This window comes from Notamacropus eugenii, chromosome 3, assembly GCF_028372415.1.
Source record: "Notamacropus eugenii isolate mMacEug1 chromosome 3, mMacEug1.pri_v2, whole genome shotgun sequence".
Lineage (NCBI taxonomy): Eukaryota > Metazoa > Chordata > Mammalia > Diprotodontia > Macropodidae > Notamacropus > Notamacropus eugenii.
Genome location: NC_092874.1, coordinates 164883306 through 164907960, shown reverse-complemented (window position 1 = coordinate 164907960; position 24655 = coordinate 164883306). Strand labels below are relative to the sequence as shown.

Here is a 24655-nt window from a genome sequence, read left to right as displayed (position 1 = left end):
CAAAAACTCTGAAAGGTATTCAAGGTGATTTCACTGCAATTTTACAAAGTTGGAAACTGAGGATTAGAGAGGGAGAATGATATGATATCAAAGTCATATAATCATTAAAGTATGGATCTGGAATCAGAATATGACCCTTCTGAATCCTTCTTATCTTTATGCTATGTTATATAACTTCACTATATGGCAGACAGGTAGAAAATCACACAGAGTGTTTGGCAGGGAGAGAGGAGAGTATAAGAAGGTCAGTTTAGTTGTAATGAAAAATTCATGTACGAGGGTAGTGTGAGAAGTTTCAAGATTTTTAATAGGTGACAAATTATGTATAACTTTGTTTATGTATACATTGTATACTATGCATATGCATAACTTTGAATACCATGTTGTAGAGTTTGGATTTGATTCTATAGTCAATAGCAATAACAATGTGTTTATTTGTTTTTAACGCAGATGTAGGTGAGCAACATATCCATTGTGGTATTTTATGAATTTTGTTTTATTTTCTAAATATTATTCTTTGCTAGGAGGTAGCCTAATATAGTGGATGGCAACCATAGAATTAGGAAGACCTAGGTTCATATCCAGCCTCTGATGTATGCTAGTTGTATAATTAAAGGTGAATCAATTAGTATTTTAATGTCCCAGGCAATTCTCTAAGACTTTAAGTTGCAGTGAAGTTTCTGATCAGTATTGTTAGAGGGAAATTCTGTTTCATTCCTTTTCCCTACAACTATTTTCATCATATGTTTTTGATAATAGCAATCATTACAACTCTAGCAGATATATTTATATACATATATGTATACACACATATATGAAATACATATATATGTGTGTGTGTGTATGTGTGTGTGTATGAAATCTAGAATATAGAGTTTGTTTTTTTTTAAATTTTATCCAGACAAGTTTTAATGAGCTGCTGACCAAAACACTGGTTTAGTGTGGGATTTAAAAAAATATATATATATATATATATATATATATATATATATATATATATATATATATATATATACACATATTATAAGTAATATACATAATATAAGTAATATATTATGAACCAATGTAAGACTTTTCTAATAAATGTTTTCTAAAGTGAATGTTGCTTTTTTTCCCCCAAAAACCAAAGGTTCAGCTGGAATTGAGGTAAAAGAAATAGCTTTGCTCACCTTTGGAGCCAAAGCCCATGTTCTTTGCTCTGCAGGAAGAAAATGTGACAGATGGGGGAAGAGGAGTCCAACAGGATGGCACAGGTTGGGTAATTCAATACTCACATGCCTCCCCTCCACATTTTTACCTGCCTTTTACCAAATGGTACTAAGTAGATGCTTTACTATAATTCTGGTTAAGAACAGCTGAGGTGGCTAGGCTACAAGAGAGGAAATCTGAAGATTTGTCTTGTAAGCTCTAAAACAACTCCTCAATTTGAGACTTTCCACCTCCTTGGTAAAAACTCAGTGACCTTCCTCTGTTCAGGTTGACCTTCCCAGCAGCAGAAGGGCAGGAGGCTGAACAGTGGTACCAGATTCTCACCTCATGAGTCAAGCCTTCCCACCCTCTACCACCATCAGTAGTGGACAAAGTCTCAGTTAGCCTCCTCCATCTTGTACAGGTCATGTTTCCTCTTGACCACAGGGCCTTGGTTGTGAAAAGTCTCCAGTAATTCACGAGACAGCTTCTCTAGCATTAGCATTCTATGGGGTTATTTCTCCCTGCATTCTTGAACCATCCATTTCATGACTAAAAATTGCCAGCACCTGTTAGTCAGAGAAGCTGGAACCTGATAGAAGTGGCCACCTTTAAGGATGCTGATCAGGTGGAGGAAAGGTTGACAGTTCTGGAGAGCTTCAATCACCAGGGATCTACTCAGTATTTTGTCTTCTCCTTTCATCATCATGTTGGAGATCTTACCGATCACTCATTCCTCAAACAAAGAGCTTGTCTTTGATGCTGGGGGAGCTTGGATGAGTTGTGTGGTTCTGAGATCCCACTCCAACTTCTCCTGTTCAGTCAGGTCCTCAAAGGCCTTAGGGTTGGGGTTCTTTGTAATTAGCATCATAGTGGCTCCATCTCACTTGTGTCAATCTAAGCTGAGCCCAGAGAGTTCTCCATACCCCAGGCCCCAGGCTGAGCCTATCTTGGAGCCTGCTGTCTTGGCTTGAATATAGAAGTATTTTGTAATACTTTAGAAGCTTCCAGTTCCTTCTAAATCAAAACTATTAGCCTCATTAATTACCTTATTCTGTAGTTTTAGCAGGACTTGACTACATTACCTATTCCAGCACTGAAATCTGCCCCTCTCTCCTCATGAATACTGGAAAACCAAGTGACTTGAAAACAAATAATCATTGATAAGTAAAGCATTTTTATGGTCTATTCAATGAACATGAAAACACTGCAGAAAAACTAAAGTAATCTGAGTCAATTCCAGCTATTATTGAATTTGCTTCTAGTTGATTCTGTCTATTCTAAACAAACATCATACTCTTGTTTCATTGTTGCTGTTGTTGTTGCTGTTTCTGTTGTTGTTTTTCATGAGCTTCCTCTCCATCCCTGAAGTTTATTTAGTTGAACTTTTATGAGGCAACTAGCATTCAAGATAACAAAGGATTATTGCCAACTGTTATCACTGCAAGCTACATACCACAGTATGTAAGGAATATTACGTATAAAACTTTAAGAGAATTAACAGAATTTCTGCAATATTAAGGAGAAAAATATCACTGATGAATGGTAGCAGAGGAAATTATGTATAGCAGTGTTAGCTCAGATGATCAATGTAAGCTGTCATTTATAATACCCATTCATCATATTTTCCAAGCCAAATTGTGTCCTCTTTAGAAAAGAAAAAAAGGTGTGAAGATGGCGAAGTAGAAAGAAGGACATACTCTAGCTCTTCCCCCACAGCTCATAAAATACCTGTAAAGAAAGATGCTCAGCAAATTCTAGAGCAGCAGAGGCCACAGAATGATGGAGTGGAAATTTCCAGCCCAGGGTAACCTGAAAAGCAGATGGGAAAAGCCTGTCACACTGGCTGTGGAGCAGAGCCCAGCCCAGCTTTGGCTATATGGTGCTGAGAGGAGGACCAGAGCAGGCCTTGTCTGTGTAGTCTCCAGCAGCAGCAGCAGCAGCAGCAGCAGCAGCAGCAGCAGCAGAGTTTCACAGATCGCTCAACCCACAGCCACAAAAAGCAGCTTCAAAGGTCAGTGAAAGGGCATTTTCAACTCCTGACAAGGGAGCAGGGTCCTCCCTTAGCCCTGGCCCCAGATGGTGGCAACAGCAACAGCTGACACAGCAGCTACAGTGGCCTAGCACACAGCAGTCAGCATCCATTGTCGGATAAAGCCCCTCTGGGAACTGAGCAGCTGATCTGAACCTCAGCCCGAGTGATGGCCCTGCCCCCACCTAAAGCCCCTGGGGGAATTGAGCAGCTGATCTGAATCTCAGCCTGGAGTCCAGTCAGGGAGCAAACTCCTCTCCCTTGATTGTGCCACCTTGGAGGAACTGAAATCTTATAGGTCCCTAGAGTATACTCTCATCTTGACAAAGGACCCAAAAGTCAAGTAACTGGTTGGGAAAATACTCAAAAAAATGGAAAAAAGAAGGCTATAGGAGGTTACTTTCTTGATGAATAATTATTCTATTCAATCCTTTTAGATGAGGAAGAACAAGTTTTACCATCAGAAGAAGACATAAAACCAAGGCTTCTACATCCAAAGCCTCGAAAATAAATATGCAATTATCCCAAGCCATGGAAGAACTGAAAAAGGATTTTGAAGATCAAGTAAGAGCGGTGGGGGAAAAATTGGGAAGAGAAATGAAAGCAATGCAAGAAAATCATGAAAAGTGAGTCACCAAATTGCTAAAGGAAACTCAAAAAATGCAGAAGAAAATAACAGCTTTAAAAATAAGCTAACTCAATTGGCAAAAGAGGTCCAAAAAGTAAATGAGGAGAAGAATACTTTAGAAAGTAGAATTAACCAAATGGAAAAGGAGGTTCAAAACCTCACTGAAGAAAATAGTTCTTTAAAAATTAGAATGGAACAGATGAAAGCTAATGACTTTATGACAAGCCAAGAAATTAAAAAACAAAACCAAAAGAATGAAAAAATGGAAAATAATGTGAAATATCTCATTGGAAAAACAACTGACCTGGAAAATAGATCTAGGAGAGAAAATTTAAAAATTATGGGATTACCTGAAAGCCATGATCAAAAAAAGAGCCTAGAAATTATCTTTCATGAAATTATCATGGGAAAAAAGTGTTATTGAAACACATAGTTTATGGAAGCAAGGAAAAGAAAAGTTTAAAGCTCTTCATAAGGTATCTATGTCACTAGTGACTACATAGCCAACTTTAAATAAAATTGCATCATCTTTAAACCTAGGTATTTCTTACTTTTCTTAGTTACTAGTAGGAAAATCAAGTTAAAAGCTATAAAATAATTGCTTACTCATGTTGCACCTTCTAGCAGAAGTCTTCTTCAATGCCTCTTATTTCCAGTGCCTTCTTCTCTTAATTAGTTCCTATTTATTCTGTGTATAGCTGCGCCACTGTACATAGCTTATTCTTGTTTTCTTGTTTTCTTCTCATTAGTTTGTAATATTTTAAGGCAGGGACTGTCCTTTGCCTTTTTTTGTATATCTAGTAGAGGGTACAGTGCTTGGCATATGGTAAGTACTTACTAAATGTTTATTGGTTACATACTGTGTTATTGTTTAGTCATATTTCAGTCATGTTCAACTTTATGTGACACTATTTGGGGATTTCTTTTTCTTTGTAAGCTTTAAGTTTATTTCAAACTTAAACACAAAATAAGAAATTAAAAGTACAGTACCATGTATACAGCAGCACATGAGAAGATTCAATATAAAAAAATAAATTTTCTTTTCAAGAAAAACTATATCCAGCTCTTCTTTCCTTCACTAGAAGTTTTCTTTTATTCTCTGCACTCTTTTCTTTATTTTTCCCCTCCCTCCCTTCCCAAAGAAGTCTACAATTAAAGGTTTGTGTGTGTATGTATGTGTGTGCGCACACACACACACATAGAATATTCCATCGCATCACATACTATTTGAAAGATTGTCTATGGAAGTTTTTCCCCCTAATTTTCTGTATTCCTTCTATCTTGGCTGCATGAGGTCATTAATATAAGAAAATTTTAATTTGAAAATAATCAAAATTATCAGTTTTACACTATCCATTTTACAAACTTACATGCTTTCATCTCAAAATATAGTTTAAGGTCTGACACTACCAAATCTGCTTCCTCTGCATGTCTTTTCCCCTGGTTTCTCTGAAGTTACTGACCTTTTTTTCTTCCATAAGAACTTTGTTCATGATTTCTGGTTCTTGGAGCCAAGATGGTGGAGTGATCTGTAATTGCTATGTCCCTCCACTTGTTGACCTTGAAAAGTCTAGAGAACATCAACCTGGTCAAAATCTTGGAACAGTGGGAACAGCAGAAGGGGTAAATAATTCCTTAGCCTGTGAGGCTAGGAAAATCTCTGAGGAGGGTCCCTCTTGCTGTGGCTGAAGGCGACCAATGCAGGACAACAGCTATCCCAGACAGCCTCAACTCAGCAAACTGGGAAAAGCTCCTGAGCCCCAGGGGTGCTGCAGGCCTCAACTTCCAACACCAGGACCCAATGCATGCCTCAGCATGCCAGGGAAATAGGGAAGACACTAGCACGAATGAGATCCCCACACTCTGAGTCTGTCCATACTTGAGCTCAGCAGAGGAGACCTCCTGTGGCCAGACAACCCCTCCTCCACACTTAACACAGCTATCTCCAGGGTAACTACAAGGAAACCCAAAAAGACTTCACCTGGCCTCCGCTTTCCAACACCAGCCAGCTCAGCACCTAGTAAGCTGCAGCATTGTAGCTTCTAGATGAAAGAACCAGAGACCATAACTCACAAAGCCTCAAGTTTTAGGCACAAGAACTGTGGGACAGAGCCCCGTGTGCCACAAGCAGATATTTATTTTAAAGACAAGGGAAAGGGTGATCATCATGAGTAAGAAGCAAAACAGAAAAGACCATTTAACCTTTCTATGGGGACAAGGACCAAAACACAAATACCAAAGAGGTCAGCATTGAGACTGTACTCCCATTTGAAACTTCAGAAGGGACTATGAATTGGTCTGCAGCACAAAGAGCATTCTTGGAAGAACTCAGGATAGATTTTAAAAACCAAACTAGATAAATAGAAGAAAAATTGACCACTGATTTTGAAAGTATGAGAAAAGAAATCCCAGAAAAATTTAAAACAAAAATTGCACAAATGGAAAAGGAATCACAAAACCTACCTGGAAGAAATAACTCCTTAAAGGAGCAATTGGATAGATGGAAAAGGAGATGCAAAACTTAATTGAAGAAAACAATTTGATAAAAATTAGAATCGGGCAAGTAGAAACTAATGATTCTATGACACATCAAGAATCTGTCAAAACAGAATACAAAGAATGAAAAGGAAAAAGAAAATGTAAAATATCTAATTGGAAAAATGACTGATCTGGAAAATAGATCCAGGAGAGAAAATCTAACAAGTATTGGTCTGTGAGAAAGCCATGATGAAAAAAGTGCTTCAAAAATATCTTCCAAGAAATCAACAAAGAAAATTGCCCAGGAGTCCTAGATCCAGAGGACAAAATACTCATCCAAAGAATCCACCATTCACCTCCTGAAAGAGATCCCAAACTAAAAACACCAAAGAATATCATCATAAAATTCCAGAACGATCAAGTGAAGGAGAAAATACAGCAGCAGCCAGAAAGAAACAATTCAAATTCTGAGGAGCTAAAGTCAGGATCACATAGGACCTTGCAGCTTCTCCACTTAAAATTGAGGGAATTGGAATATGATACTCTGTAAGCAAAGAGGCTGAGATTATAACCAAGGATGAATTATCCATCAACTTTGAGCATAATATTTCAGGCAAGGAGATGGACATTTAATGAAATAAGGGATTTCCAGACCTTCGTGTTGAAAAGGCCAGACTTCAATAGAAAATTCGATCCTGAGGTGCAGCACTCAAGAGTGGCATAAAAATTTTAACAGGTGAAAAAAAAACTTGATATTCAATATGGGCAAACTGTTTACATCCTTACAAAGGAAGATGAAACTTGCTAATCTTGAGGATTATGATATATAAAAGGGATATACAGAGATAGAGGGAGCAGTATAAAGTAAATAATGTCATGATAGAAACGTGATTTGAGTTCACAGAGATTGTAATGGGAGATGTGAAAAGAAGGAGTCAGGAAAAGGTAAGTTAACTCACCAGAAGAGCCACAAAATATATTGCAGTAGAGGAAAAGAGGGGAGGGAGATGAACATTGTTTGGGAGTTGCTCTTGTCTGATTGGGTTCAAGGATGGAACAACAAATTCAGGTAAGTATAGAAATAGAAATATATCTATAAGCAGTAGCAGGGGAAGGGGTAAAGAAAAGGGAAGGGAGGCTAAAAGGGGGGAAGAAATAGTAAGGGAAAGGGGGTTAAAAGAGAGAAAGAAGGGAGGGAAGCTTGAAGGAGGTTATGGTCAAAAATTAAAACTCTATTGTGGAGAGGAAGGGAGAACTAAAAGCATAAATGGGGGGAAAGGGGATCGAGGGGAAGGCAAAGATAATAATCATAACTATAGATGTAAATGGGATGAACTCTCCCATATGACAAAGACAGAAAGCAGAATGGATTAAAAGCCATAATCCAACAATACATTGTTTACAAGGAACACATTTGAAACGTGGGCTTACACACAGGATAAACAGTTGGAGCAGAATATTTTGTGCTTCATCTGATGTAAAAAAAGCAGGGGTAGCAATACTAATATCAGTCAAAGCAAAAGCAGAAACAGATCTAATCAAAAGAGATAAGGAAGGAAACTATATTCTGCTAAAAGACACCACAGAGAATGAAGCAATTTTATTGCTAAACATGTATGTTCCAACTGATATAGCATCCAGATTCTAAGAGAAGAAGTTCAGGGAGTTACAGGAAGAAATAGACAGCAAAACGATACTGGTGGGGAACCTCAACCTCCCCCTCTCTGAAACTGATCAATCCAACCTCAAAATAAACAGTAAAGAAGATAAGGATGTGAATAAAACTCTAGATAAAGTAGATATGATAGCTCTCTGGGGAAAAATGAATGGAGATACAAAGGAATATAGCTTTTTCCCAGTGGTACATAGACCATAAAAACCTTACAGTCCAGTGCAGAAAGGCAGAGACAGTCAATACATCTTTCTCAGATCATAATGCAATAAAAATTATATGAAATTAAAGACCATGGACATACAAACCAAAAATTGATTGGAAACTAAACAATCCTAAAAAATGAGTGGGTTAAACGACAAATTATAGAAACAATCAACAATTTCATTCAAGAGAATGACAATAATGAGACAACCTAAAAAATCTTAGGGGACACTGCAAAATCAGTCCTTAGGGCAAGTTTTATATTGTTGAATTCCTACATGAATAAAGTAGAGAAAGAGGAGATCAACGAATAGAGCATGCAGTTCAAAAAGCTAGAAAATAACAAATTGAAAATCCCCTAGAAAATACCATGATAGAAATACTGGAAACCAAACTTGAAATTAATAAAATTGAAATTATGTAAAATATTGAACTAATAAATAAAACTAAGATTTTATGAAAAAATAATAAAATTGATAAATCTTTGGTCTATTTGATTAAAAAATGAAAGAAGAAAACCAAATCACCATTATCAAAAATGAAAGGGGGGAACTAATTTCCAATGAGAAGGAAATTAAAGCAATAATTAAAAATTACTTTTTCCAACTCTGTGACCACAAATTCGACAATCTAAATGAGATGCATGGTTATTTAAAATAAGTATAAATTGTCCAGATTAACTGAAGAGAAAATTGAATACTTAAATAACTCCATCTCAGAAAAAGAAAATGAACGAGGCAACAATGAACTCTTTAAGAAAAATTCTCAATGGCCAAATAGATTTACAAGTGAATTCTATGAAATGTTTAAAGAGCAGTTAATTCCAATATTGTATAGACTATTTGGAAAAATTGAGAAAGGAACCTTACAAAGTCTTTTTGCGATACAAATATGGTCCTGTTACCTAAACCATGAAAAGCCAAAGCAGAGAATGAAAATTATAGACCAATTTTTTTAATGGACATAGATGCAAAAAATTTAAACAAGATTCTAGCAAAAAGAATGCAGCAACTTCTCATGAGAAAAATACACTAAGATCAGGTAGGATTTATATCAGGAATGCAGGACTGGTTCAGTATTAGGAAAACTATTAGCATTACTAATCATATCAACAAAACACCAACAGAAACCACATGATGATCTCAATAGAGGCAGAAAGAGCTTTTGACAAAATACAACACCAATTCCTTTTAAAAACACTGGGAAGTATAGGAATAAATAGAAATTTTCATAAATTAATAAGCAGTATCTACCTAAAACCATCAGCAAGCAGTATGTGCAATGGGAGTAAGCTAGATGTACTTCCAGTAAGATCAGGGGTGAAATAAGGATGTCCATTATAACCACTGTTATTCAATATGATAATTGAAATGCTAGCTGTAGCAATAAGAGAAGAAAAAGAAATTGAATGAATTAGAATAGGCAAAGAAGAAACTACGTTGTCATGCTTTGTAGATGATATGATGGCATACTTAGAGAATCCCAGAGAATCAAGTAAAAAACTGCATGAAATAATCAACATTGTTGGCAAAGTTGCAGGTTACAAAGTAAACCCAGATAAATCATCTGCATTTCTATATATTATTAACAAAGCTCAACAGCAAGAGGAAGAAAGAGAAATCTCATTTAAAGCTGTGCTAGACATTATAAAATATTTGTGATTCTACCTACCAACAGACCCAGGGACTACATGAATAAAATTACAAAACACTTTTCACCCAAGTAAAATCAGATCTAAGTAAGTCCAAAAACATCAGTTGCTCATGGGTAGGCCAAGCTAATATAATAAAAATGACAATTCTACCTGAGTTAATTTACTTATTCAGTGCCATACCAATTAAACTACCAGATAATTATTTTCTAGAGCTAGAAAACAATATCGAAATTCATTTGGAGGAAAAAAATATTGAAAATATCAAGGGAAGTAATGAAAAGAAATGCTAGGGAAGGTGGCCCAGCCCTACCAGATCTCAAAATGTATTATTATGCAGCAGTTGTGAAAAACACTCTGTACTCACTAAGAAACAAAGGGGTAGATCAGTGGAATAGGTTAGGTGCTCCAGATACAGTAGTCAATGAATGCAGCAATTTACTGTTTGATAAACCCAAGGATCCCAGCTTCTGGGGGTCACTGACAAAAATTGCTGGGAAAACTGGATAACAGTGGGCATAGACCAATACCTGACACCATACACAAGAATAAAATCCAAATGGACATATGATCTAGGTATAAAGATTGGTACTATTAACAAATTAAGGGAATAAGGAATAGTGTATTTGTCAGAGTTATGGAGAATGGAGAAATTTCTGACCAAACAAGAGACAGAGAACATTATGAAGTATGAAATGGATTATTTTGATTACATTAAATTGAAAATGTTTGCACAAGCAATGCCACCAAGATTAGGAGAGAAGCTTAGGAGAGAAGTCTCCTAAAGGAGACCCCAAAAAATGCTGAAAAAAATAACATCTTTAAAAAGAGACTAACTTAACTAGCAAAAGAGGTCCAAAAAGCCATGAAGAGAAGAATGCTTTAAAGGAAGAATTAGTCAAATGAAAAAGGAAGTTCAAAAGCTCACTGAAGAAAATAATTCTTAAAAAATTGGTATTGAGCAGATGGAACCTAATGACTTTATGAGAAACCAAGAAATTACAAAACAAAACCCCAAAAATGAAAAAAATAGAAGATAATGTGAAACACCTCATTGGAAAAACAAGTGACCTGGAAAATAAATCTAAGAGAGACAATTTCAAAATTATGGGATTGTCTGAAAGCCAGGATTAAAAAAAAGCCTAGAAAAACTGGGAAAGAATTGTTTCAATTAGGGTATGTGATAAATGCCCAATTTCTAAAATATATAGAGTACTGATTCAAATGTACAAAAATATAAGTCATTTTCCAATTGATAAATGGTCAAAGGATATGAACAGGGAGTTTTCAGAGTGAAGAGATTAATGCTATCTATAATCATATGAAAAAATGCTCTAAATAACTATTGATTAGAGACAGGCAAATCAAAACAACTCTGAGGTACCACATCGCACCTATCAGATTGGCTAACATGACAAAACAGGAACATGATTAATTTTGGAGAAGATATGGGAGAGTTGGAACACTAATTCATTGTTGGTGAACCTGTGAGCTAATCTAACCATTCTGGAAAACAGTTTGGAACTATGACCATAGAGCTACACTAATATGTATACCTTGTAACCCAGCAATAATCCTCCTGGGACTCTATCCCAAAGGGATCATAGAAATGAGAAAGTGTCACAAATGTACAAAAATATTTATAGCAATTCTCTTTGTGGTGGCCCAAACCTGGAAATCAAGGGGATACCCATCAATTGGGGAATGGCTGAAAAAGTTTTGGTATATGAATGTAATGGAATACTATTGTGCTATGAGCAACGATGAACAGTAAGACTTTAGTCAAGCCTGGAAAGACTTACATGAACTGATGCTGAGTGAAAGGAGCAGAACCAGGAGAACTTTGTACACAGCAACAGCCATAGTGTGTGAGGAAGTTTTCTGGTAGACTTAATACTTCAACAAAATGCACAGACTTAAAAATTTCCAATGGACTCTTGAGGCAAAATGAATTCCATATCCAGAGAAAGAGCTATGGAATTGGATCACAGATAGAAACAGCCCATTTTCTTTTGCATTTTGTTTTGTTTTCTTTTATGCTTTCTCCCATTCACTTTAATTCTTCTATGCAACATGCATTTAATAGGAATGTACGTGTAGAACCTACATAAGATTGTAAGCTGTGTGAGGGAGGAATTGGGGAGGGAGGGGGGAATGAGGGGTAGGGAGTGGAAAAAAAAATTAAGATATATGAAAGTGATTGTCAAACACTGAAAACAAATAAAATGCTTCAATTAAAAAAATTCCAAAGACTCTTGAGGAAAAACACCTTCCATATCCAGAGAAAGAACTATGGAATTGGATCACAGATAGAAATAGACCATTTTCTTTTGTATTATGTTTCAATTTATTTCATGGTTTCTCCCATTCATTTTAATTCTTCTATGGAACATGAATTTTAAAGTAATGTATGTGTAGAAGTTATATAGGATTGTATGCCATCTGAGAGAGGTAGTGGGAAAGGAGAGGGAAAAAAATCTAAGATATATGGAAGTGATTGTTGAACACTGAAAACAAAATAATCCAATTAAAAAAAAAACAAAAAAACGAAGGAAGCCAAACCTAGGTTTCAATGGCTCCATAGACCCTCACTCAGTGTTGTTGGTCATTGAAAGAGGTCATTGGCTCAATTTATTAGTTATTGCTAATTCAAGTAATAAATTGATCATTCTGCAGTCCTGGAACTTTTGGTTGAGATGGTCATCGTAACCCATCTTACTGACAGTTTGCATATCACTGTTAATAAAAATGTTATCTTGACCTGGACAAAAAATAACTTTGTTTTTACTTTTTCTAAGTCAGTAAGATAAATTTAAGAATTTAATTGGGATGACATTAAATTGATAGATTGATCAGGCAAAATTGAGATACTTTTATTATATTGACTTTACCTACCTATAAGCAGTAAATCTTACTCCAATTACTTAGATCTGACTTTGTACAAAAAGTATTTTGTGTTTATGTTCATATACTTTCTATGTCTTTTTTTTGGCAGGTATACTCTCAAGTATTTTATACTGTCTAGTTATTTTAAATCTTTGTAGTGTCAATGCAATATTCACAGCACCTTTGGATGCCATGAATAACCCAGAGCAATGAATGGCTAAATACAAGAGACTGTCCATATGAATAGAACCAAAATATTTATTCAGACACCAGAAAACCAAACTCATCATAATAGCAAAGGCATGTATACAAAAATGCAGAATGCAACACCAGCCCCAAGCCTTTCTCTGTTAGGCTTCCCACAAACCTGCTCTTTTAAGCAAATCACAAACAAAATTCCCTTCTCTCACTCACAGCCAACTGTATACTTGCCTGCATCCTTCACTTCTGACTACTCTCTCACTCTCTCCCTCAACTCTGCTCTAACTCCTCCTCTTCCTGTTCCACCCTTCCTGCTCCACTCCTTCCTGTTCCATGGGATAAGTCTAAAAACTTATGGCACTCAGGCTTCCATGTAACTTAAGCAGGTCATATGAGCCTACTAATGAATGGGAAAGATGTTTCCATTTAAATTACCATTACAGTCTTTTTTTTTTTTATTAAACTTTTAACATTTATTTTCACACATTTTTGGGTTACAAAATTTTCTCCCCTTTTTTCCCCTCCCCTCCCCCAGATCCAAGCTTTCTAATTGCCCCTGTGACCTATCTTCTCTCTCCTCTATCCTCCCTCCCTGCCCTTGTCTCCATCTTCTCTTTTGTCCTGTAGGGCCAGATAGCTTTCTTGACCCCTTAACCTGTATTTCTTGTTACCCAGTGGTAAGAACATTACATTTGGTCCTAACACTTTGAGTTCCAACTTCTTTGGCTCCCTCCCTCTCTACCCCTTCCCCTTGGAAGACAGGCAGTTCAATATAGGCCATATCTGTTTAGTTTTGCAAATGATTTCCATACTAGTTGTGTTGTATAGGACTAACTATATTTCCCTCCATCCTGTCCTGTCCCCCATTATTTCTATTTTCTTATGGTCCTTTCCCTCCCCATGAGTGTCGACCTCGTATTGCATTCTCCTCCCCATGCCCTCCCCTCCATCCTCCCCCCCATCCTGCTTGTGCCCCTGTCCCCCACTCTCCTGTATTATGAGATAGGTTTTCCTATCAAAATGAGTGTGCATTATATTCTTTCCTTTAGTGGATTGTGATGAGAGTAGACCTCATGTTTTTCTCTTGCCTCCCCTCTTTATCTTACCACTAATAAGTCTTTTGCTTGCCTCTTTTATGAGAGATAATTTGCCCCATATAACTTCTCCCTTTCTCCTCCCAGTATTTCTCTCTCACTGCTTGATTTCATTTTTTTTATAAGATATGATCCCATCCTCTTCAATTCACTCTGTGCACTCTGTCTCTATGTGTGTGTGCATGTGTGCATGTGTGTGTGTGTACTCCCATCTAGTACCCAGATACTGAAATATTTCAAGAGTTACAAATATTGTCTTTCCATGTAGGAATATAAACAGTTCAACTTTAGTAAGTCCCTTATGACTTCTCTTTGCTGTTCACCTTTTCATGGTTCTTCCTCATTCTTGTGTTAGAAAGTCAAATTTTCTTTCCAGCTCTGGTCTTTTCATCAGGAAAATTTGAAAGTCCTCTATTTCATTGAAAGACCATTTTTTCTCCTGAAGTATTATACTCAGTTTTGCTGGGTAGGTGATTCTTGGCTTCAGTCCTAGTTCCTTTGACTTCTGGAATATCCTATTCCATTCCCTTCTGTCCCTCAATGTAGAAGGTGCCAGATCTTGTACTATCCTGAGTGTATTTCCACAATACTTGAATTGTTTCTTTCTAGCTGCTTGCAGTATTTTCTCTTTCACCTGGGAATTCTGGAATTTGGCCACAATGCTCCTAGGAGTTTCTCTTTTTGGATCTCTTTCATGCGGTGTTCTGCGGATTCCTTGAATATTTATTTTGCCTTCTGGTTCTAGAATCTCAGGGCAGTTTTCCTTGATAATTTCATGGAAGATGATGTCTAGGCTCTTCTTTTGATCATGGTTTTCAGGTAGTCCCAGAATTTTTACATTGTCTCTCCTGACTCTATTTTCCAGGTCAGTTGTTTTTCCAATAAGATATTTCACATTATCTTCCATTTTTCAAATCTGCATGGTATGTTCTGAGATATCTGTCTTTCTCGAAAAGTCCAAAGAGTCCATCTGTATCATTCTAGATTTGAAAGATCTATTTTCTTCAGTGAGCTTTTGAATCTCCTTTTCCATTTGGTTAATTCTGCTTTTGAAAGCATTCTTCTCCTCATTGGCCCCTTGCACCTCCCTTGCCAGCTGAGTTAGACTAGTTCTCAAGGTGTCAATTTCTTCAAGATTTTTTTGGTTCTCCTTTAGCAGGGAGCTGATCTGTTTTTCATGCTTCTCCCTCATCCCTCTCATTTCCCTTTCCAGTCTTTCCTCCACCTCTCTAACTTGATTTTCAAAATTCCTCTGGAGCTCTTCCATGGCCCGAGCCCACTGGGTGGGCTGGGACACAGAATCCTCGATTTCTGTGTCTTTGCCTGATGGCAAGCATTGTTCCTCCCCATCAGAAAGGAGGGGAGGAAGTGTTTTTTTCTCTCTGATAAAGTACCCTTCAATAGTTTTATTTCTTTTCCCTTTTCTTTGCATATTCTCCACCTAGTGGCCTGACCTCTGAATGTTCTCCTCACACCCACCTCGCCTCCTGGTCCTCCCAGCCAGCGTTTGGGGACTGAGATTCAAATGCTGCTTCCCGCCTTAGGATTTTTGGCTGGGGCAGGGCTGTTATTCAGTGTGAAATTAAGTTCAGGTGGTCAGGGGCAGGGCCACCTCTCTGGCTCAATTCCCTCAGGCGGTTTATGCACAGACCTTCCACAATGGATCCAGGCTCCCGCCCGCTTGGAGATCCGCTTTCCTCAGCCGCCTTTCAGTCCCCACGTCCCGGGGGGGGGGGGGGGGGCCCAGCCCTGAGGGCACCTCACTCCCCTCTCAACCCGCCAAAGAGACTCTCTCACCCACCCCCGTCAGTCACCTGTTGGTGGGCGGGCCTGTGCCGCTGAAGATCCCGTCTCGCAGCCCTCTCAGATCTTCTTCCCACGTTGTCGCTGCCGCGGTAGGGCTGCTCTCTGCTTCTGGCCCCAGCGCCCAGTCCACGGCACGAAGGACCCCCCGCGAGAGGTTTGCAGGTCTCTCCGGAACAGAAATCTCCCTCGCTCCAATATTCCATGGTCTCTGGGTGCAGAATTTGCCCTGGGTTAGTCCCCTCTGCCGTTCTGTGTTTTGTGGGTTCGGAGCTATGTGTATGTGCGTCTTTCTACTTCGCCATCACCATTACAGTTTTTTAAAGCAATGTTGAATAATATTGCTGACTCAGTGTAGTTTACCAATTTTTTTCTTTTAATTGCATCTATTATAGCTTCAATTTTGTCTGAGACCATGATTACTATCCATTATTTTACATAATAAATTATACACCTGGCCTTTATTTTATCTTTGTGTATATCTCTCATTTTATAGCATTTTCTGAAAGAAATATACTGTTAAATTCAAATTTTTAACCTGCTATCAGTTTCAATTTTATTGCTAAATTCATCTCATCCCCATGCTAAGCTATAATTACTTATACATTTTTCTCTTTCCTATTTTTCTGCACTATCCTTCTCACCCTATTCCTTGCCCTGCTCACTTCTCTGGTTTATTTCTACCTGCTAGCTTGCCCCTCTATTCCTTAACCTATCCAGCCCTGGGGTTTTCTTGGAGATTTGTCATTTTCTTCTCCAGCTCATTTTGCTGATGAGGGTACTGAGGCAAACAGGAATAACAGCTGACAAATGTTGGAGGTCAGATTTGAATTCACGAATATATGTCTTCCTGATTCTAGGCTGGTGTTGTATTCTCTGTGCTACCTAGCTGCTATTGAATACTGCAACTACAGACGATATTCTGGGGAGGTGCTTAGTCACCAACAACTAAACTCCCTGAATTCTCACATCTTTATCTTATCCCAGCTATTTTTCACCTTGTCATCAAGTCGAGGAATCCCACACCACTTCTTTCATTCCCCTCTCTTGTTTAAAGAACTGAAATGAAATCAACATTGCCATTGCTTCTGGAGAAAGACACGTCTTTGGACTGCCCAGTAGTTCTACTTATCAATTCTGTGATTTCCCAGAATAAAATCCCTTCCCCAATCAGGACTCCCCTAAATATTTCTCCCCATTAGAATACAACCTTCTTCAGTGTAGGAACTCATTTAAACATTTTGTATGAATATTTATCATAGTGCCTTATGTATTGTGCTTAATAAAGTATTTTTCCTTCATTCATTGAATGCAACAAGTATTCTAGTAGGAATCAGGAAGACCTGAGTTCAAATTCTGTGCCACGCACTTAGCAACCATCCTATTCTGAGCAATTAACTTAACTTCATGGTGGTTCTGTTTCCTTAGTTGTAAAACAAGAAGAGCAAAAGTAACTAACTCATAAAGCTATTGTCAGGCTCAAATGAGATAATATGTATACAGTGCTTTGCAAACTTTAAAGCATTATTTATCTAGGTATGGAATCCACCTGCAATCTCTATTGCTAGGACAAGCTAACTTGTGCAATTGCTGGAATTCTGGAGTTCTGAATTGCAGCAGGGATAAAGCAGGTGACAGAGCTAAATCCAGTACCAATATAGAGAGCCCTTAAAACTGGAGGGCTACCAATTTGCTTAACTCTGCAGTCTGGAAGCAGAGCTGGTCAAAGCTTCTATCCTACTCATCAGTGGGGCTGGGTCAACAAAACAGTTTTTTTTTTTTAACTCTCACTATGTAAAGGTTGTATCCTTATCCTTATCATCATCATCTTCATTATCACCATTATTCATGAAAAATATTAGTTTTGCTTCATTAGAAATGACTTTTAAGATACATTTTAATAATCTAGTACTGACTTTTTAAAATTAAATTTACTGAAAGAGCTAGTTTTTCTTGGGAATATAGAATCCTTTATTTTACATTTGCTTCATATCACCTTAATTAGTTATTCCCTCTGGAGGAGACAGAAAAACTAGCAATTCATAGACAAAGAAAGAGTCAGTCATAGCAATATGAGTTAAATGTGTATTCGTTTTTTAACCAAATAGAAGAAGTGAAAACTTTGACTTTGGCATGTGAGTTTTCAGGAAGTTGTGCTAATGGAGGATAATTATAGATAATTGAAATTAGGAGCAAAATTATGGTAATTGAAAATGTTATCTTCGACACTTTGCTATTGTGAAGATGGTAATTAGTTTTGTTTTGCAAAAATGGTTCTAAGTATATACAAATGTGATACCAAGAATGGGTTTCTTTTAAACTTACTACTACTATTCAGACTGTTTAAACATTTTATGATTTTTATTTTCCTTTCACTTGTACTCTGAAGAAGTAGTCCTTGGTACTGAGAAAGCTGAGTTGGGTCCTTTCTGCCTGAGGTGTAGCAAGGGGCTGTGTACAAGCAGTAGCTAGTTCCCCAACTTTTGGCCCGCTCTTATCCAGCTTTCTTTCTCCCAACTCCAGCTCCTTCCCCCTCAGTATCCATGACAGAACAGGCCATCTCCTTCGCCATGGGTTTCCTGGCCAGTGGCATCTCCGCTGCTATCTCCAAGACTGTGGTGGCCCCCATTGAGAGAGTTAAACTACTGTTGCAGGTACAGCATTCAAGTAAACAAATTGCTGCAGATAAGCAGTACAAAGGCAGAATGGATTGAATAGTCCAAATTCCAAGGGAGCAGGGAGGGCTTTCCTTCTGGTGGGTATCTTAGCAAATGTCATCAGATATTTCCCCACCCAGATCCTTAACTTTGCCTTTAAGGATCAGTATAAGCAGGGGATTTGGGGAGGGGTGGACAAGCACACACAGTTTTGGAGGTATTTTGCTGGGAATCTTGCCTCTGGTGGTGCAACTAGAGCCACTTCTCTCTGCTTTGTCTTTTCCTTGGATTTTGGGAGAAGCTACTTGGCAACTGATGTTGAGAAATCTGGCACTGAGAGAATTCAAAAGCCTGGGAGACTGCTTTGTGAAAATCACCAAGTCTGATGGAATCTGTGGCTTGTATCAAGATTTCAATGTCTCAGTGCAGGGTATCATTATCTATAGAACAGCTTACTTTGGTATCTATGATACAGCAAAAGGTATGCTCCCAGATTCGAAGAACACTCATATTGTGATATGGTGGATGATTGCACAATCAGTGACTGCTGTAGCAGGTGTGGTCTCTTACCCTTTGAAACAGTTAAGGCCACGAATTATGATGAAGTCTGGGTGAAAAGGAGATGATTTCATGTACACTGGGACAATTAACTGCTGGAAGAAGATTGCTAAAGATAAGGGTGGCAAAGCTTTCTTCAAAGGTTCCTGGTCCAATGTTCTTAGAGTCATGGGTGAAGGTTTCATGCTTGTCCTGTATGATGAATTGAAGAAAGTAATCTAAAAATATCTTAATTAAGGAACCATTGAATAAAGGTCATATAGAATACTTAACCATACTTAGCATTTTGGACCATTGACCTTCAAGAAATTCATGCTGTCTTTTTATTCAGTCTAGATCATGTTTGTAGGGGAACCAGAAAAAAGTTCTTAGAAAAAGGGACTCATTTATTGTGATCCATTATTCATACAGTAGAATTGATGATGATTCAGTGTATTGATTCTATTTGTTTTTGGGAAAATAACAGTTTCTGTGGGTCCAAGGAGGCAGATCAATTTATACCATCTAGTTTAAATGTTCTTTTGTAGGACCATAAATTTACATTAAATATTTATTTTAAGAAAATCATGTCTCCCATTTGTACTTAAGCACTATCTATACTATTTTACACAGTTGACTATTTGGCAATTATTATGATCTGTGTTGGGAATTCTTCTGTTAAACAATAAATACACAAAAGACTCTAAAAAAAAGTTGGTTAAAGGAATGACTTTTAACAATGGTATTCTGTCCCCTTCACTGTGTTGCTTTGTAGGTACCTTTCTTTCATACATCAACATATATCCACTATAAACTACCTTTGTGATCTTGAGGAAGTCACTTAACTTATATGAGACTGAGTTTTCTAATCCATCAATGAAGTCGTAAGTGGCATTGCCAAGATTTGAAGCCAGGTAGTTGGACTCTAAATCTAGCCTGCTTTCTAACCTAATTAAGTGATCTGAACAGATACATCACACTCTAAGCAACAAAAATTTAATGTATGCTACTTAATTTTTTTGTTATCATTATGCAATAGCTGAATTTTTAATATGCTTACTTAGCTGATATAGTTGACCAGATTTAATTTGTTCAGGAAACCTTATTAATTCTGAAGATCGTGTGGACATTACTCATGAACATAGTTTATTAAGAGTTAAGTGAGATCTCATAAGGTTTGCATTATTGACAGCACTTTCTGTGAGTCTCTGGAGATATTTTTTTTTTCTGAACTTTGAGTTTTTTATTTAAGTTGATCTGTAAAGTCACTGAAGTGGTTATTAGAAGTGTCATTTTAAGGGTTTCCATGCAACTCTGTTTACTTATTTGGCACTTTGATCTAATTGTTATGGGCTTAGAATCCTCTAAAATATTTAGCTATTAGCCAAAATATTAGCTGTTCATTCAAGCCATTGCTAGAAATCCTGTCACCTGGAGAAAATTCAGTTAAGCAAAGGTGTCAAGGTAGATAAGAATTCATCTCTCCTGTGCATGTTTCAGATGGAATTTGAAGCCTGCTATCTTTGGAGTTGAGAAAGTCAAGGAACATAGAAGCAAAAACATTTGAAATGGACAGATTTTAGTGTGTAGAAGAGGACTGTGAGCCAGATACTGAATATAATGGGACCAGAGAGAGAGAAACTTTGAGGTCAATAGATGACAGAAAAAAGAATCTGGAAAAAAAAAAGAGAGACATTTAAGGGAGGAGAGGGAGTTGGTGAGTGTTGGCAGGAGACAGTTTCAAGTATCTGAATTCCTCCCAGCCCTGATTATTAAGGCATGTCAGAAAACGAACCTTGAAAAGGGTATCAAGAGATAAGTTACAAGAAAGCAACATTTCAGGAAACACCAGAATGGACAAAACTAGGAGTAAGAGATCAAAAATCTAGAATTATAGATTTATAGGTGAAAGTGATTTTAGAGTTATTCTAATTCAACCTTGTCATTTTATATACAATAGGGCTGAGGCTAAAGGTTAAAAGCGGTTAAAAGGGCTTACATTTCTCCCTCTTACATGCTTTCCATTCTGGAAATTTCTTGAAACAAAGTGCAGAAGAGTATTGAATATGGCCACATTAGTTTTGGATGGGGGAGAGCCAGGACAGCCACTGATGATAGAGTCAAGAGGAAGATTTTGATTTCCATTGCTTATCTTACAAACATTCTTAGTTTCCAATGAGTCCTCAGGTTTAACAACATTTGACCTATATAAGGTGAATGAAAGGGTACTCTGCTCTACCCTGCTGGAAAGGTAGTTTAATAGTTTTGGGACCCTAAGAATGACAGCATATGGACAAGTAGAAGGATCTTTTAAACTTGATGCCATAGAGGCATAACAGACTAATTATGTCAGAAATTGAACTCATTACCTTCCCTCCAAACCCTGTTCTTTTCCATACTTTCCCATGTCTGCCTAAGGTCTTACCACCTTTCCAACTTCCCATCATTATCCTCAAGTCCTCATTCTCCCTTAATTTTCGTTCCAAAATATTTTGCCAAATTTTGCCTTTTCTCCTTCTCCCTTGGGTAGTAGTCCTCTTTTCCAGTCCAACCAGACAATCATCATGCAGTGAGTAAATCCATACTGGACTGCAGATGCTGTAGCACAATCCTTTCCAGAAACCACAGCTTCTAAATACTCAAAAGAGAGAGTTCTTTTTAACAAAGTCTTTGGCATTGTGAAACAGATCATTACCAGAGATGAAGATAATGTTAACAGTAAAAATGACATTGAAGAAGATGAATTACTATTTGCTTACCAAAGCACCATGACATCTTTTCATCGGACCTTCACTTGTAACCTCTTACATGTATTGCTTCTATCGTTAGAATGTGAACCTCTAGAAAACAGCTATTGTCTAACTTCTTCATTTTGTATACCCAGTGCTTAGAATGGTCCATAGTAAATGCCTAATAATTGCTTTTTATTCATCCAGCCATTCAATCTGTCACTCCAGTATCTCTCCCATCTGATTCATTCTTTCCATTCATATAGCTATTATATTTTTAAAGAATTTTAAACTAATTTATTTGTTGCATTTTGAATTCTGCCTTCCTGCCTCCCTCAAAACTTTTGCACTGCGTGCTTGATTGCAATATCTTTTTCTGCATGTGGATGGCATTTTCTTTCAAAAGTCTTTCACAGTTGATTTGATTAACCATGTTACTTACAATAGCCTAGTCACTCACAATTACTCTTGCAACAATATTCCTGTTACTGTATACAGTGTTCTCTTGGTTCTGCTCATTTCACTCTGCATTTTTTTCATGAAATTCTGTCCATGTTTTTTCTAAAAACCAACCTGCTTATCATTTCTTATAGCACAGTCATATTCCACATTTCTTAATTCAGGTCCTCATTATTTCCCACCTAGATTATTATAACATACTCCATATTGATGCTTGCCACAATTATCTCACCACTCCACACAATTCTACCCATTGCTGCTAAAGTGCTCTCATTTAAGTTCAGATTTTACTATCTCATTTTTCTAAAAAATTACAGATTCCCTATTGTCACTAGAATGAAATATAAACTCATCCAAGTATCTTTTAGAGTCCTATACAAACTGGCCTATTCTCTGTTTCTTATGAAGGACTCTCCATTCCCTATCTCTTTGTTTTTGCTCTGTAACCCATCCCTGGAATGTCTTCCTTCCTTTCTTCTTCACAGAATCTCTCTTTTACTTCAAGACACAGTTCAAGTACAACTATTTATATAAATGCTTTTATGATTCCAATATGTGCTTAGTACTTTTCTTTCAATGATCTAGCACAATTGTGGCATCTTTCTCCAAGAATTATTAATTTACATTACACTCATCAATATTTCTTTCTCTTTCTATCCTTATTTCTTTGTAGTCTCTCACACTTGGGACATATACTTATCATATATATATATATATGTTATATATATATGTTATATATATATATATATGCATATATATATATACATATATGTATATATTTCCAAATGTGACTTTTGTTTAAGAAAAAAACGTTAAAAAATCTTAAGTTTCCATATTTGAATTTGAAGATTTTATCATGTTCATAACACTTAATTCAGAATAGGTTTTATAAAGTTGCCTTCCAACAAAATGTTACATCATATGTTTGGAAAAAAATAGTACACTGTTAGTGTAAACTTATTCTGTGTACATTATATTGGGATTTTTTCTCTGATTGATTAAAAATGTGTCTGGTAATTCACTTTCATTACTCTGTAATCCAGAGATACTCATCCCTTTTTTTTTTTTTTTACCTACAGTGATTTCTTAATGTTAATTTCATTATTTATAATATTCAACATTCATTTTCACAAAATTTTGAGTTCCAAATTTTGTCTCCATCTCTCCCCTCTCCCACTCCATAAAGCCTTGCATTCTTATTAACACTTCCCTCAATATGCTCTCCCTTCTATCATACCCTTCCCTTCATTTATCACCATCTCCTCTCTTCTCTTGTAGGGCAAGATAGATTTCTGTAACCCATTACCTGTATTTCTTATTTCCCAGGTCTATGCAAAAACAATTCCCAACATTTATTCCTAAAACTTTAAGTTCCAACTTCTCTCCCTTCCTCCCTCCCCACCCATACCCACTGAGAAGACAAGTAATTCAATATAGGCTATATATGTGTAGTTTTGCAAAAGACTTCCATAATAGTCATGTTGTGTAAGACTAACTATATTTCCCTCCATCTTATCCTGGTCCCCATTTATTCTATTCTCCCTTTTGATGTTGTCTCTCCCCAAAAGTGTTTCCTTCTAATTACTCCCTCCTTCCATTTGCCCTCCCTTCTATCATCCTCCCCATCCTACTTGTCCTCTTCTCCCCTAATTTCTTGTAGTGTAAGATAGATTTTTATACATAATTGTGTGTATATGTTATTCCCTCCTTAAACCAAATGTGAAGAGAACAAGTTTCACTTTTTCCCTCTCACCTCCTCCCTTTTCTCCTCAAATGCAAAGGCTTTTTGCTTGCCTATTTTATGGGAGATAATTTGCCCCATTCTATTTCTCCCTTTCTTTTTTCAATGTATTCCTCTCTCATGCCTTAATTTATTTTTTAGCTATCATCCCTTCTTATTCAACTCACCCTGTGATCTCTGTATATAAATATACATATTTAGAGAGAGAGAGAGAGAGAGAGAGAGAGAGACAGACAGACAGACAGACAGACAGATAGATAGATATGTATGTATCTCTCTGTGAGTATAATCCCTAGAAAATACTGAGAAAAGTCTCAAGAGTTACAAATATTACCTTTCCATGTAGGAATCTAAAGAGTCCAACTTTAGAAAGTCCTTTATGATTTCTCTTTCCTGTTTACCTCTTCATGCTTCTCTTTGTTCTTGTGTTTGAAAGTCAAATTTTCTATGCAGTTCTGGTCTTTTCATCAAGAATGCTTGAAAGTCCTTTATTTCATTATATTCGGTTTTGCTGGGTAGGTGATTCTTCGGTTTAATCTTAGTTCCTTTGACTTCTGAAGTATCATATTTCAAGCCCATGGATCCCTTAATGTAGAAGCTGCTAGATCTTGTGTAATCCTGATTGTATTTCCACAATACTCGAATTTTTTCTTTCTTTCTAGCTACTTGCAATATTTTCTCCTTGACCTGGAAAA

At 37.0% G+C, this 24655-nt stretch overlaps 2 pseudogenes; one reads left to right on the top strand and one right to left on the bottom strand.

The window, feature by feature from the left end:
• Positions 1-1558: 1558 nt before the first annotated feature.
• Positions 1559-3333, bottom strand: LOC140531918 (small ribosomal subunit protein uS7m pseudogene; annotated as a pseudogene).
• Positions 3334-18196: 14863 nt separating this feature from the next.
• LOC140531294 (ADP/ATP translocase 3-like) lies at positions 18197-19312 on the top strand (annotated as a pseudogene).
• The last annotated feature ends 5343 nt before the right edge of the window (positions 19313-24655 follow it).